Source organism: Nannospalax galili, unplaced genomic scaffold (genome assembly GCF_000622305.1).
Source record: "Nannospalax galili isolate Female #2095 unplaced genomic scaffold, S.galili_v1.0 scaffold117, whole genome shotgun sequence".
In the NCBI taxonomy this organism is placed as follows: domain Eukaryota; kingdom Metazoa; phylum Chordata; class Mammalia; order Rodentia; family Spalacidae; genus Nannospalax; species Nannospalax galili.
The window spans coordinates 487,370-502,765 of NW_008341422.1; the positions used below are offsets into that span (position 1 = coordinate 487,370).

A 15,396-nucleotide genomic window follows, 5' to 3' on the forward strand; every position below is an offset into this window, starting at 1 on the left:
AAAATTTAACTCAATATTCCAGACTTCCAAATTCATGAACTATTTCTTAGACCTGAGCAAGACCCTGGGCATCTCAGACTAAGCAGGTTTTTGTTGCTGCTATTGTTGTTATTATTTATTTAATGTGTGTGAGTGTTATGCCTGCATGTATATAAGTGCACCCGTGTCGTGCAATGCCCGTGGAGGACAGAAGAGGCTGTCAGATACCCTGGAACTGGAGTTACAGACAGTTGTTAGCTGCCATGTGGGTGCTGGGAATTGAACCCGGGTCTTCTGCAAGAACAGTGTTCTTGACCACTGAGCCATTTCTCCAGCCCCCCAAAAAGTAAATTTTTTTAAAAAAGAGGATAATGGGGGAATATGATCAAAGTACACATGTATGAAACAGTGAAAGAATATTTTTTTTTAAAAACTGGACAACCACTGTAAAAATGTTATGAAATTAAAATGAGAAAGAAAATTTAAGAGCAAGAGAACAAACCACAACATGAATGTCCATAATACTGCTGAACTACATACACACTTAGAAATCAGTAAGATGGTAAATTTTGGGGCTTGAGAGATGGCTCAGTGGTTAAGAGAACTTGCTTTTCCAGTGGAGGACCCAGATTCAGTTCCCAGCACCCACATAGTGGCTACCAGTCATCTAAGATCTCCAGTTCCAGGGTAACCAGCACCCTCTTCTGGCTTCTGCAGGCACTGTACGCACATAGAGCACATACATAAATGTGGGCAAAACACACACATAAAATAAAAATAATTTTTTAGGGGCTGGAGAGAAGGCTCATCAGTTAAGAGCACACTGGCTGCTCTTGCAGATGACCCAGGTTTGGATCCCAGCACCCACATGGCAGCTAATGACCATCCATAATTCTAGGGAATCCAATACCCTCTTCTGGCCTCTGAGGACATTTTACACACAGGTGCACTCACACACACATGCAGGCAAAACTCATACACATAAAAATAAGTAAAAATTTATTTAATAATAAATAATAATTTTTAAAGATAGTAAATTTTATGTATTTTGTTGCTATTCCATTTTTTTAACTTTCAAAGCAAAAAAGAGTAGATAATACAGCATATACAGAAAACTGTGCTCCATGTAAAGGACCAGCAAGTATAAAGGTACTGTGACAGGAGTAAATTCACTATTTCCAAAAGAACCTTGTATGGCTGGAACAGACATGAACAAAAGGGGAAAGAATATTCATACAGGTTTCCTCACATGTCTATACACACTTGACTTTGCTCACAATGCCAAACCACTTAACAGATATGTTGTGTTTCATTGTCATTTATTTTTAATTGAGGTAAATTCACACAACATAAAGTCATCATTTTAACCACTGTAAAGTATGCAACTGGTTACTGGCTTTCTTTTGATCACGCTTTAGAAGAAGGTCACTGACCGTCATGCTGAGAAGAAAAGAGACTGAGGGGGACAGAGGTGCAAGAAGAACCACCAGCACATTTGGCAGTAACTGAAGAAAAATCATCTTGACTTGAATCAACAGGGTGACAGTGAACTGATGATTGAAAGCAACTACTCAAAACAGCAAGTTCAAAGCCTGCCTGAACTACAAAGTAAGTGCAAGCACAGAAATTACTTCTTCCAAAAGTTTGTGGCCATTTTAATGTGATTTAGGAACCCATGATGATCTCTTCCTCTACCTTAAATCCTTTATATACATCAAGTAGATCTGTACAAAGGAAACCTACCCTACAAAAGCAGTAGAGTAAAAGACACAAAGAGAAACTAGTGCTGGCTCCAAACACAGAGCTAGAGCTTCTCTTATCATTACTGACACATTGTCCATGCAGGACACAACAGGAAGGACTCAAAAGGATGCCAACCAGAGGCTGGAGGTTTCTCTCAGCAGTAGAACACTTGCCTAACATGCACAAAGCCCAGGGTTTGAACACCAACAAATGAACAAAAAAAGAAAGGAGGAAAAAACACCTTTCATCTCCTGACAAAGAAGAGAATATTCACTAAAGATGTTCCCATGCAAAGACTTTAATATCAGAGGAACAGACATTATCTGACAGTGTCAAAAATAAAACACATCCAACCTAGAGTGCAGAGTAAAATGTTCCTCATCTGAGGTCAGTGGAAAATGACAGCTTCCAGTAAAGTTTCTAGGTAACTAAAGTTTTTCTATGTGCCAAATATCTTTCCATTTGAGCTATTACTAATTTTTCTCCATAATTTAGCATCTTGATCAGGCTCATTCTTTTTTTAAATTTTTTATTATTTTTTTATTATTTTTATTTTATGTGTATGCATGTATTGCCTGCGTTTAGGTTAAGTGCATCCATGCCATGCAGTGCCCACAGATGACAGAAGAGGCTGTTGGAGCCCCTGGAACTAGTTACGGACAGTTAGTTGTTAGCTGCCATGTGGGTGCTAGGATTCGAACCCAGGTCTTCTGCAAGAACAATCACAGTGTTCTTAACCGCTGAGCCATCTCTCCAGCCCGAACAGGCTCATTCTTACTAACATCTTCATTAGAAGAGGCCATAGCAGTGTGACAACCTCAGGGCTGTGTTACTGTAGCACTATTTCTACATAAAATCACTACACTTTGCACTTCGGGGACTGAGCAGTATCTGTCTTTTGTTACTTTATTTCACTTAAACAGAAAAGCACATTACAGCAGTTTACCTTCTTTTGGGGGATGAGTGATGTTTTTTGTTGTTTTTGTGTTTGTTTTTTGAGGCAGGGTCTCCTTAAAATAAAGCCCCATTTGGCCTGGGACTCCCCATGCAGACCCCACTGACCTCAATCTCATAGATCCACCTGCCTCTGCATTATGGGTGCTGGGATTAAAGCCATGTACTACCATGCCTGGCTCAGTTTACCTTCTTGTCCTTAGTTGTAGATGTCAGAAGTCTTAAGCTTCTACAAGGCACACACTAAATGCATATGTTGCCTAATACTTACAAATCCAGTGGAAATTTGAATATTCCTACACTTAAAACAACAACCACCATAAAAACAGGGCTGGTAAGATGGCTCAGCAGGTTAGGTATTTGCCATCAAGCTTGAAGAGCCAGGTTCCACCCCTACTCATGGTACAAAAAGAGAACTGACTCCTGCAAGTTGTCCTCTGACCTCCACATGTGCCATGACACGAATTCACAAGTCAGCAATAAATGAATAATTAAATAAATGTGAAAAAAAGGATTTTAAAGAAAAACACCTTTCCCCTTGACTATGGAAGAGTATCATGGAAACATATAACCTGTCTCTCATACCTAAGGGATTCTCTAGCTCTCCTCAACCTTTCAAAAATAAGTATGTTAGGAGCTGGGGATGTGGCTCAGTGCTTGAGCACTTGCCTAGCATGTGTTCAATTCCCTAGGTTCAATTCTTGTCACTGCAAAAACCTAAATAAATAAATGAAGCATGAAGGTCCCTCTGTAATACTAGCTACATAGCTTATACATGGTGGGTTAATACAACCACTTTTGGGCCAAAAATACAACATAACTTAACAAACTATTTTTGTCCTTAGCCAAAAAAGGTGACTACACAGTCTTAAGAATGGGAAAAATCTACAAAAATGTTTTAACATTACAAATCTTCCTATTTACAGAAAAATCAACTATAACACATAAACGGGTTGTATAAAGAACAAGCTAAAGCCAGCACATTTCTAATGCCTTAAAAAAAAAAAAATCTTGTGGGGCTGGAGAAATGGCTCAGGGGTTAAGGCTGCTCTTGCAGAGGACTGATTCAGTTCCCAGTACCTACAAGGTGACTAACAATTGTCCAAAACTCCAGCTCCAAGGGATCCAATGCCCTCTTCTGGCCTCTGCAGGAACTGCACAAGATAGGTGCACTTACATTCATGCAGGCAAAATACTCATACACACAAAATCATTTTAATGATTACTTGTAATCAAGTTATTTCCAACACTTTAACTTGTATAATTTTTTTAATTCTTTTTTTTTCAGTAGGCCATAATTCCAAAATTAGGTACTATATGAAGTTACTTTTCTCACTGCTGTGACCTGAGGGCACTGTCCATCATGGTGAGGAAGCTGTGGTGGAGAAAGCAGCTCTAGGTACAGTGGCAGGAAGGTGATGCATTACATCCATATTCAGGAAGCAAAGAGAGGAAAATGCCAGTGCCCAGCTGGCTTTCCCTGTTCCCTTTTAACCAGCCCAGGACCACAGCCCATAGGATGGTACCACCCCCATTCAGAGTGGGTCGGGTCTGATGAGACCTCTCTGGAAACACCCTCACAGACATTCCCAGAAGTGAGTCTCCTCAGTGATTCCAAATCCAGTCAGGCTGACAGTGAAGGTTAACAAGGAGGTTCAAAGAGCATTTTCCTTAATATTAAAGTGTATTTCCTTTCTACTCAAAACATTATCTGTACCTCAAGTACCATACTTAACCAATGCTCCTTACATTGATATATATTCACTCTGATCCTGAAATACTACATGACACTTATAAAACTGTTCTATTTGACAACAATCTTTTTATATATATTTATATTTATATAGTATGACTTCTATATCCTATACTTCAGCAATATATTTAAGCGCCTTTAATGCTTAAGTGTATTAGATAAGCCACTTCTATACTGTGACTTCAAAACTGGGCCAGTATCAACTTCGCCACTGGAAACCAGTCAAATCATCTAGAAGCAAATACCTACACCTCACAGTTACAAGTGAAAGTTCAAGATAAGGAGGTATGTCTATAATTAAAAGCATATTTCAACTCACCCACTTTTGAAATGTTAGGCTCTAAGATATAAAAATAATAAAGTTATCTGGATCAGAAGTAACACTAAGTATCCCTTCACAGAATACAAACCATGAATGACTAAAATCTATTGAATGTATTCTATTTCTACCTCTAGGGAAATACAATTTAAAAATCAAAAAAAGGGAACCATGTACATAATTTAGATTTCAATGTTGATACTTGAAATTTTAATACAATTTCAAACAAATACAGATACAAGTACAGATGGTAATCTACATAAGACTGTAACTTTCAACCTACCTACATTATCCCCCCACAGACACAAGAAGTTCCAACCACCACTCTCATTCTTGCTGTTCCTCTACCCCACACCTTGCATTTCACCCTAAACCCACACCCACTATCTCACTCTCTGCTCATGAAACACCCAAAACATCAGTTTCTGTCCCCTGGCTGGGAAGCTACTCTAGAGCTTACTCTATACATAAAGGAAAGTCTTCCCTTTACCAAGTGATCTACTCTTCCTAGCAACCCTGGAAATTACTAGGAGATTCATACTACTGTACAGGCAAAACTGAATTGAACAGGTTACCCAGAAAATTATGGCATTCTGACCAAAATAAAGTTAAAACTTGTAAGTACAAATAACTAATTTTCACAACGATTACAAGTAAAAATGACTACCTATCTCCAAGGCCAGCATTCAAATGGTGGTGTATTAAAATCCCTAATCCTTATTATTGCCTACTTGGGGTTCTACTAATAATACTGTACTAATTGAAGGTAGGCATTCTCTAATGTACTGCAAAAATATTCAATTTTAACACAAATCATCATGACATTGTTTCATATAATGAGGCTATTTTCATAACACACCAGACAAGACAGCAATTCAACGGCTGCTTCACTAGAATACAACACTGATGAATGAAAATGGTTATATAACATACCATTCAGTTCAGAAATCCATCCACTGGTCATGCAATATATCTCATAATTGGAGGGGAAAGGACAATTTTATTTATTATTGTGTGATGTATGTTTATGACGTGTGTGTGAAGATGCAGGTGCACATAAATGGAGGTCAGAGGACAACTTTTGGGAGCTGGTTCTCTCCTTTTACTGTAGATTCCAGGGATCCAACTCAAATTGTCTGGCTTTTTTACCTGCTGAGCTATCTCACCAGCCCCAGTTTTGTGGTTTTAATAAAACATGTGTTATAAATCTTGATATGAGCTAGGCACTTACCTGGGCTAAGTTCTAAACTACATAGACTAAAGTCTTGGGACTAGAGAGATAGCTCAGTTGATCAAATTGCTTGCCACGCTAGCCTGAGGAACTAAACTGGTGGTGCATGATTGTAATCCCAGTGCTGGGGAAGCAGAGACAGGCGGGTCCCCTGGAACTCACTGGCCAGCCTCTAACCTACTTGGTAAGCCCTATATCCCAGTGAGATAATACACACTGTCCCCATCAAATCTAGATTCACATATGACAGAAAACGTGTAATATGTATCTTAGTCTGGCTTATTTTGATGGTCTCCAGTTCTATCCATTTTCCTACAAATGACAGAATTTGGTTCTTCCTTATGGTTGAATGAAATTCCACTGTGTAGAATAACACATTTTTCTTTATCCATTTATCTGATGATGGTCTTCTAGGTTGATTCCATATCTTAGTCTTTCAAAAACTCAATCCGCCGGGCATGGTGGCGCATGCCTATAGTCCCAGCACTTGGGAGGCAGAGGCAGGCAGATCTCTGTGAGTTGAAGGCCAGCCTGGTCTACATAGTGAGTTCGAGGACAGCTGGGGCTACAGGGAGACCCTGCTTCAAAAAGACCAAAAAAAAAAAAACTCAATCCAAGCCAGGCATGGTGGCCCACTTTAATCCCAGCACTTGGGAAGGCAGGCGGATCTCAGTAAGTTCAAGGCCAGCCTGGTCTACCTAGTGAGTTCCAGTCCAGCTGGGGCTACAAGGGAGACCCTGTCTCAAAAACAAAACAAAAAACCCTTAATCCAAAATTCAAGTATTTGTGTGAAAGAAAAAACATATAGAAAGACTTTTGTTCCACAAATAGTGTATGTCCATTTGTCTAAAATTCAAAGTGCACATTATTTTCCCCAACTTGTTTCTGAAGTAGGAAGTTCACAATTCACACAAAATCAAGAGTACCAAACATAGTCTGGAACTGACAAGACTACTCCAACAAGATCAATTAACAACCAAAAAAACAACCGTTAGTGAATCTTGAAAGCTACTTGTTCCCCTTTGCTCCAAATTCGTTAAACTTCTATCACCCAACTACCTAGAACAGTACTTTCCAAATAACTTGTTACAGATTATTGAAGGTCTGTGCAAAGTTAATTAATGCAAGTAGCATCAAGTCTCAGACTGCACCACACACCCCAACCCATAACCTTCTATCTAGACTTGAAATCTTAGATGATTTCAGCTTCAAAGACCAAGATCTTCAAGGGTTTAAGGGAGCTTTTACTCCTAAGTAAAGGTTCCTAAGACCTCAAATTCAACAGTCAAAGCCCTCAGTACGTTTTGCTAGCTTCATATTAAACATTCGTCAAATTTTACCAGTTTTTCTGCCATGCCACTTCTTTGGAAGAATGGATGTCAGAGGACAACTTAAGGGAGTCAGTGTTTTCCCTCTACCACGAGGGTCCCAGGGATCAACTACTCAGCTTGCCAGGTTTGGTGGCAAATACTTTTAACCAGCCCTCAGTTCTTTAGCTCCTTTTTAAATTTTTTTTTTTCTAATTTTTAAAACAGGGTCTCCCTGTAGCCCCAGTTGGCCTGGAACTGGCTATGTAGACCAGGCTGGCCTTGATCTCTCAGAGATCCATCTGCCTCTACCTCCCAAGTGCTGAGATTAAAAGCAAGTGCCACCACGTCCGGCTTAATCTTTATTTCTGCAATCACCACTTTAATCTGAGATGCGGCCACCCAATTCATCAGGCAGCTTAGTCCTCATTTTATCACATCCCAATTGCTCAACATAGACACTAGCCAACATTCTCCAATATTAGAGAAGCTTCACAGCAACAGCCCAGAATAGGAAAATGTGAGCCCTGGTTATCAGGGCCCATGTAGCATTTCTCCGTACTGCCATTTGCCTAAAATTCAAAGACCGAATTCTTCTCCCCAACTTGTCTCTGAAACAAGAGGTTCGCAATTTGCATATAATCGAGTGTATCAAGCAGTCAGGAACCAAAGAAGCCAATTAACTGTTGGCAAACCCAAATCTACATGCATCTTACTAGACTACATATCATTCTTTTTTACCCTAATTTCCAAGTCTACATGCATCTTACTAAACTATATATCATTCTTTTTTACATCAAAAAGCCTACCCTGACTGATTGGTTGCTATCTCTATAGCTTAATAAAATCTCATTTCACCCACAACTATAATATATAATTGGAACTGTATTTTTACATCTTGGCATTTCATATACTCTGATAAATTCGGTGTTTTCTACTCTTCTTCTCACTCAACACTGTGGCTTCATGACTTCTACCAGCCACAGCTAGGCAGTGACCACTGGCAATGTCTGAAGGGCAATGTTTTCACTGGACACCTCTCACATTTAGTTGGAACTGCAGTAGCTTCAAAATGAATTCATCCAGTAGCAGAGGAAGAACACTTCCCCGAGAGCCGGGGTCTGAGGAAACAGGTCCATGGCTAAGAGCACTTGTTGTCCAAGCAAAAAGACCTGAGTATGAATGCCCAGCAGCCACATAAAAAGCCAGGCATGACTGCATGCACCTGTAAGCCCAGTCTTAAAGGGTGGAGAGACAGGCAAATCCCAGGAAACCACCGATCAGCCATTCTAGCTGAAAAGGTAAGCTTCCTGTTTAGCAAGAGGCCTTAGGCCCTAATCTAGGGAAAAAGATACAGAAAAGAAAAGGACACCTGATATGTCCTCCTCTGGCCTCTGTGTCGGGCAAAACGGCACACTCTAGAGTGTGCATACACATATACACACACAATTCTTTTAAAAACATGACAGTTGGATTAGCTAGAATTACAATCACTAGATTTTTTTCAGAACAAGCCAACTTTTGCATGCATGTGAGGCCACAGCACAAGAACACAACTTGAGGGAGGCAGTTCTCTTTCTACCATGTGCATTCTGGGGATTGAACTCGGGTCCTCAGACTTGGAGGCAGGCACCTTTTACCCAGCTGACCCATCTTGCTCCGCCCCAAGCCAACTTTTTAGAGTTGCTTGGAAGGATTATTTTTTTTAAATAAATAATTTATTGAGAATTTCATACATGCACATAAGGTGTTTTGATCAAATCCATGCCTACTCCCTCCCCTCCAACTACTCCCTTATCTATCTCCCCATCACTTTTTTCTGATAACTTCATGTACTCTTTGTTCTTTATTGATTGATTGATTGATTGATTGATTTGTTTATAGGCCTTTTGGCTACTCTAACATTCCCAACTCTAAAGAAGTAACCATAAAATCTTTTTAAGTATTAGATAAATCTCCCAAATATTTTGTCTTTTTACCCTAACTGCCTAGCCAATTCCTACCTCCTATTCTTATCACACCATCCTCTGAAGAGGTTACCCAAATTGCAAATAGGGAATCGGGACACAGACCTCTCTTGTTTCTTCCATGCTGAACATGGACTCAGGGTGAGGCAACTGGAGTACCTCTTCAGTGGGTCTATCTGAAAGACTCCCAAATTAAATTGCATATAGAGTTGCTTGGAAGAATTATTAGCAACTATTAAATCAACACTTCCTTTAAAAACAAAAATTTTTAAACAACCTTGAGGTTCTTTACCCAAGCCTGTCACATGGAGCTGCTTATGTGAAAAGCAGACCAAACACAAATCAATTCTTATCATTTGGAGTGTCTGCCTCTGTGATTCTGAGCTTGGGGCTCCAACTTGAAACCACCATGCATTTCTCTGTCCACAGGCTTAACTATTTTATGATTTATCTCTCCATTACTATTCACATACCTCACTGACACATCAGATTAGCAGATGGCCAATTAAGCGCCCTTGCCCTACTCCCCAAGAGTATCTATATGCACACATTAAATTGTGAGGTGTTCACATAGATATTTTAAGCTAAACCACTGCAAAAACATATCCCCACATAGTGGCATGTACCATTTCTATAGTCCCAGTTACTCAGGAGGCTGAGGCCAGAGATCATTTGGTCCCAGGAGTTTAAGACTAAGACAGGAGAGGAGAGAAGGGGAGAAAGGAAAAAGAAAATTTAACTTTATGTCCTAGTTGTTCTTCATTGCTGTGACAAAACACTCTGACCAATACAAACTTGGGGAGGAAAGAGTTTATTCAGCTTACATCTCCCAGGTCGCAGTTCATCCGGGAGCCCAAGGTAGGAACTCAGGGCAGGAACCTGGAAGCAGAAGCTGGAGCACAGGCCATGGAGGAACACTGCTTACTGGCTTGCTCCCCTGGCCCCTGCTCAGCCTGCTTTCTTATGCAACACAGGCCCACCTGCCCAGGGGTGGCACCACCCACAGTGGACTGGGCCCTCCCACATCACTCACCAAGAAGATGCCCTTCAGACATGGCCACAGGCCAGTCCAATAGAGGCCATTCCCCAATTGAGGCTCCCTCAACTCAGGTGTGTCAAGTTGACACTAAAGCTACCCAGCATACTTTAAGAGCTAAATATGGTGGCTCATGCATGTAATCCCAACACTGGGGAGGACAGGAGGATCACCAAGAGTTCAAGGTCAGCCTGTGATCTAACTCTGTCAAAGAAACGAGAGAGAGAGAGAGAGAGAGAGAGAGAGAGAGAGAGAGAGAAGAGAAGGGGGGAAGGAAGGATTTAACCTTAACTGGGCCTACTAGCATATACCTATAATCCCGGCTACTCAGGATAAGATTACTAGTTCCAGACTTGCCTGGGATACAGACTGAGTTTCAGACCTGCCTAATCAATTTAGTGAAACCTTGACCCAAATAAAATCAAAAAAAAAAAAAAGGCTGGTAAGACGGCTCAGCAGGTAAAAAGGTGCCAAGCCTGATAACCTGAGTTCAAGCCCCAGAACCCACAATATAGGAGAGAGCTGACTCCCACAAATTGTTCTCTGACCTCCATATGTCCACCATGGCAGGTATACACACACACACACACACTCTCTCTCTCTCACAAACAATCAATCAATCAATCAATCAATCCTTTAAGTAGAGAAAACACTTTTTCTTAATTTACAGTGACTGTAGGGAATATTACAACTGAATATTTTAAAGTATGTTTCATACGGGTAATTTGAACATCAGTTTAAAGCTGCAATACTCAAGATTCAGATCCAGGACCTGATCTATCTACAACTAAATGAATGTAGACTGGTTTGCCAGGTCTTCCAAGTTAGTCATGGTCTTTCCCGCCCTCCCACCCCTCACTTTACTAGACATGAGTACCATATTGCAACTGTTCATAAAGTAAGCAAAGCAATCTTAGCACTAAACCCCACAAAACCAAATCACATGTTTAAAAAGGAAAAAAGCTGGACGTGGTATCACATGCCTTTAATCCCAGCACTCAGGAAGCAGAGGCAGGCAGATCTCTGTAAGATCAAGACCAGCTGGGGCTACAGGGAGACCCTGTCTCAAAAAATAAATAAATAAATAAATAGAAAGAGAAAGAAAGAAAGAAAGAAAGAAAGAAAGAAAGAAAGAAAGAAAGAAAGAAAGACAAAACTACCAGAGGTCATGTATTTTACCCCATAGAAGAGTCAGAACTTCTACTGTACATGCAAGTGAGTTAAAGTATAATTATTTGATTTCTCCACAGGGAGAAAAAAATGTAAGAAACTAATTTAAGATGACATCCTCACTAGACACAGTGGTTCACATCTATAATTCCCAGCACTGAGAAAGCAGAGGCAGGAGGATATGGAGCTCCAGGCCAGCCTGGGCGACATGGTAAGTTCCAAGGCCAGCAACAGGCTTCACAGCAAGGCACTGCCCACCCCCAAACTGAAAACCTCAAGTATGGCAAGAAAGTCAGGAAACCTAATCATTTTAAAATAGTAAAGTACCATTTAGTAAACAGTAAACCATTTTAATAGTTTCTGGAAAAATAAGAACCAAAAGCTACAATAGAGCCAGCGCCCCCTCCGCCCATAGCAGTTCTTCTCAGGCACTTAAAAAAAATTAAATTCGGTCTGTTTTAAGACGGTCAACATATAATGCACTTTAGAAAGCATTTAACTAGTTAGACATGGTGGAGTTCACTAACAGTGGAGAGGCTAAGCCAGGAGACTGTGAGTTTGAGGCCAGTGAGGGCTACAACATGACCCTGTTTCAAAAAAAAGTAGGAAAAAAGTATGAAGGTATGAGACGCAATGGATAAAATCTTAGCCTCTGAGACCTTGTGCTTAAAGTCAGGCCTGGTAGTCTAGACCAGGAATCCCAACTACTCAGAAGGATCCCAAACTCAAGGCAACCAAGGATCTTCATGAGAGCCTAAGAAAATGCAAAAGTAGGAAAAAGAAAAGACCAGGGATACAAGTCAGTGGTAGAGCACTGGTCCAGCATGTGGGAGGCCCTAGATTCAATTGCCAGTGCCAAAAATAAGTAAGAAAGAAACCAGTGGCTTGGGTTTGAATATTTCACCATTTAGCAAGTACAGGAAAAATTACCCTTTAATCGCTACATTTGTTCAACTCTTATAAATACTGAAAAGCGAAACTAGATGCACAATGAGCATCAAAGAGATGTCCTCTGAACTCCCAAACCCAACCCTTTAGGTTAGGATCCTTGGGAAGAAGAGATCCAGTAATAGACACCCTTGAAGGTTTGGAGCAAGTTATTAAAAGCACATCAGATAACAAAGTGCTTGCCACCCCCACTCCCCTCAACCCCAGCCAACAGAGGTCTTGCACACAGACACAAGAGACACTGTTACTATAAAGGGCGACACGATAATTGTCCCTGTTTAGGTAACTGAGTGTACTAGACTCTCAAACTCTAGATAATAAGATAGTCAAAGACAGAAAGGCCTTCTCTTTCCTGACTCCTACTTGCTGACAGAAGTTAGAAAAAAAACAATTTAAGCTGAAGCTTTAATACTTGACACTATTAGGGCCAAACTTCCAGAAGGCTTATTTCTATAGAACATGTACAATGCAAAGCAAAGCACTCATACTAGATTTTTAAATATTAAAAAAAGGATGATTTCATCAAGCCAAAACATTGTAGGATTAATTTATTGCTACAACTAATGCCTTCTGACTTCTCAAGCACACTAAATATTTTTTTCAAGAAAAGACCATAAGTCTCCCATATTTCTGTGTTAAAAGGTAACATTCGGGCCTGCCTGGAGGCCTGAATCTGTAGCCCCCACTGCAAGGACGGGAGAAGCACTTGGCCCTAGGAGTTCCTGATCAGGCCAGCAGCATAGCTAGACTGAGTCTATCAAATAAAATAAAATAAACTTTGCATATACAGAAAAATTCTTTGAACTATAGCTATTCAGAATAGTGCCAATGAATTTCTAACATGGTTACAAATAACTTCCTCACATTTTTATTGTTAATTATTACTGTGGGGTACATGTACAAATGCATAAGCACTTTAGGGAGTTGGTTCTCTCCTCCCACCACGGGATGGGGAATGGAACTCAAGCGCTCCCACCTGCTCAGCCACCTCCCCAGTCCACAAATAACTTTAAAAAAAGCATTTTATGTATATGTCTGAGTACAGGTCTACATTTCATAAACTCTAGAGTGGTCATGGTATCTTCCCACAAGTACAACATAGGACAGGGTATGCTATTATAGAATGGATAACTAGGAAAGTTTGTTGTGCGATTCCAAACATTTAATGCTGCCGTCCATCTTCCCATCCTTGTATGTGGAGTAAGAAAAAATTCACACACAACAATGATTAACAAACTGGAAAGAGGAAAGCAACTGACAGTTTAAGCACATCAACAGGATTTAGACTTGAAAGCATCTACAACAAAGCAGCTGCAGAAGTTCTACAACTGGCCCTAATCTTACACATTCATCCCTCTCATGTGCTAAGGCCAACATACACTCAGTCTGAAGGTACCCTAGCCTACAGCACATCACAAAAACTCACAAACTTCGCCACACTGGATTAGATGAAAAATAGTGGCTAATACAATGAAAGTACAAAATAGAGGGTGTTTCCTCGCACTTGGCAAGTGATTGCTCTACCACTGAGCTACATCCCTGGCCCAAAATTACAAATATGCCCCTGTATTCAAATATTACAATCTTGGTATTAATTTTTAAGTGAAAATGTTGGGTTCTTAGATTTTTTTAACAGAAACACCAAAAATTGTCCTTTTAACCAATGTTTAATACATAAAAGACTCCAAAGTTCTGTATAAAGGACTTCACCCACGATTAACTCTTTTAACTTTTTTCAAACATTAGTCTACACCAGTTTCAGTTTCTATCCCTCAGTAAAGGGCATTTTACATAATGCTACTCATCAAAGTGTCTTGTGTGTCTTAGTTTTTATTACCTCACATAGAGCAGTGTCTCACTCCTAAATATAATCACAAAAAGTGAAAACAGCCAGCGGGGTTGGAAACTGCTCTGAACAGAAATCCAAATGTGAAACTAAAAGGCCCTCACAGAGGGTCTCTAAACCCTAAGCACCTATTAGTAGCGTTCACCTACAATGCGCAACTAACAAATAGCACAAACTACAAGAGAAGTCTGGACACAAAGTACAAACCCCAGTGTGAACACAGGACAAACACAGGCTGTGCCCTGCGGTCAAAAGTCAACGAGACAAAAGAAAGAACACGAACAATTCACTACAGAAGACACTCTAATATTTTCAAAAGTATCAAAGTAAGCTGAAGACACTCATCCAAAGCACGTCTGAAACGTTTTTCAATACAATGCTTAATTTTAGCACCCGTAAAGCTCTGCAAGGCCACTTGGCAGACAAGTCAAAGAGCTCACCTAAAGTTCAGCGCTTTTCCACAACAACATAATTCAACTGGTCTTAGGAAACGAAATGAACAGCGTTGTCTTCAAACCTCGAGGCATCCTAAACTACACTTTTAGCAAATGGAACTCCAATTTGCAAAGGGGAGGGGGCACTGTTTTGACAATCCACCGACTACACGGAACATCTACTCCACCTGAGAGTTTCAGAAAACTCCGCAAGTTGGGCCGCTGGGAGGGTCGGTCTTGCTTCTCTCAAAGACCCAAATTCAACCGAAGAAGCAGAGAACATTCTAAAACCGCTCGCCCTTCTGGCCACGCTCCGCACAGCCTTGCCCTCGGGCGGCCGCAGACGCACACACCCTCAGGCGCTGTCCCACACCAGAGCGGGGCGGGCCGGGGAGACGCGGGCGCTTGGGTGGGACGCGCAGGTGGCCGCCACTCGTCCCCGGGCAGCCCCCACGCGGACCCTGGCCGCTCCGGACCGCCGCGCTCGCTTCCAGAACAATGCACGAGCCGTGCAGCCAGCACACCGCAAGTTGAAGCGAGTCTGCGAGGCCGGGGCTCGGACTCGGGCAGGGCGGAGAGGGCTGCGGAGCGCGAGAGGGCGGCCTGGGCTCGGAGGCTCCCGGGGAAGCGGAGCCGGGCGGGCGGCCCGCGGGCCGGTGGGGGCGGGGAAGGCCTGGCCGGGGTTCCGCAGCCTGCTCCGGCGGCCGCC

The 15,396-nt window shown here is 41.3% G+C and overlaps 1 protein-coding gene across 1 annotated transcript in view; it reads right to left on the bottom strand.

The window, feature by feature from the left end:
- Nucleotides 1-15,396, bottom strand: part of Adam10 (ADAM metallopeptidase domain 10) — a 151,238-nt gene that overhangs the window by 135,131 nt on the left and 711 nt on the right. The gene's annotated exons all lie outside the window — the stretch shown is intronic.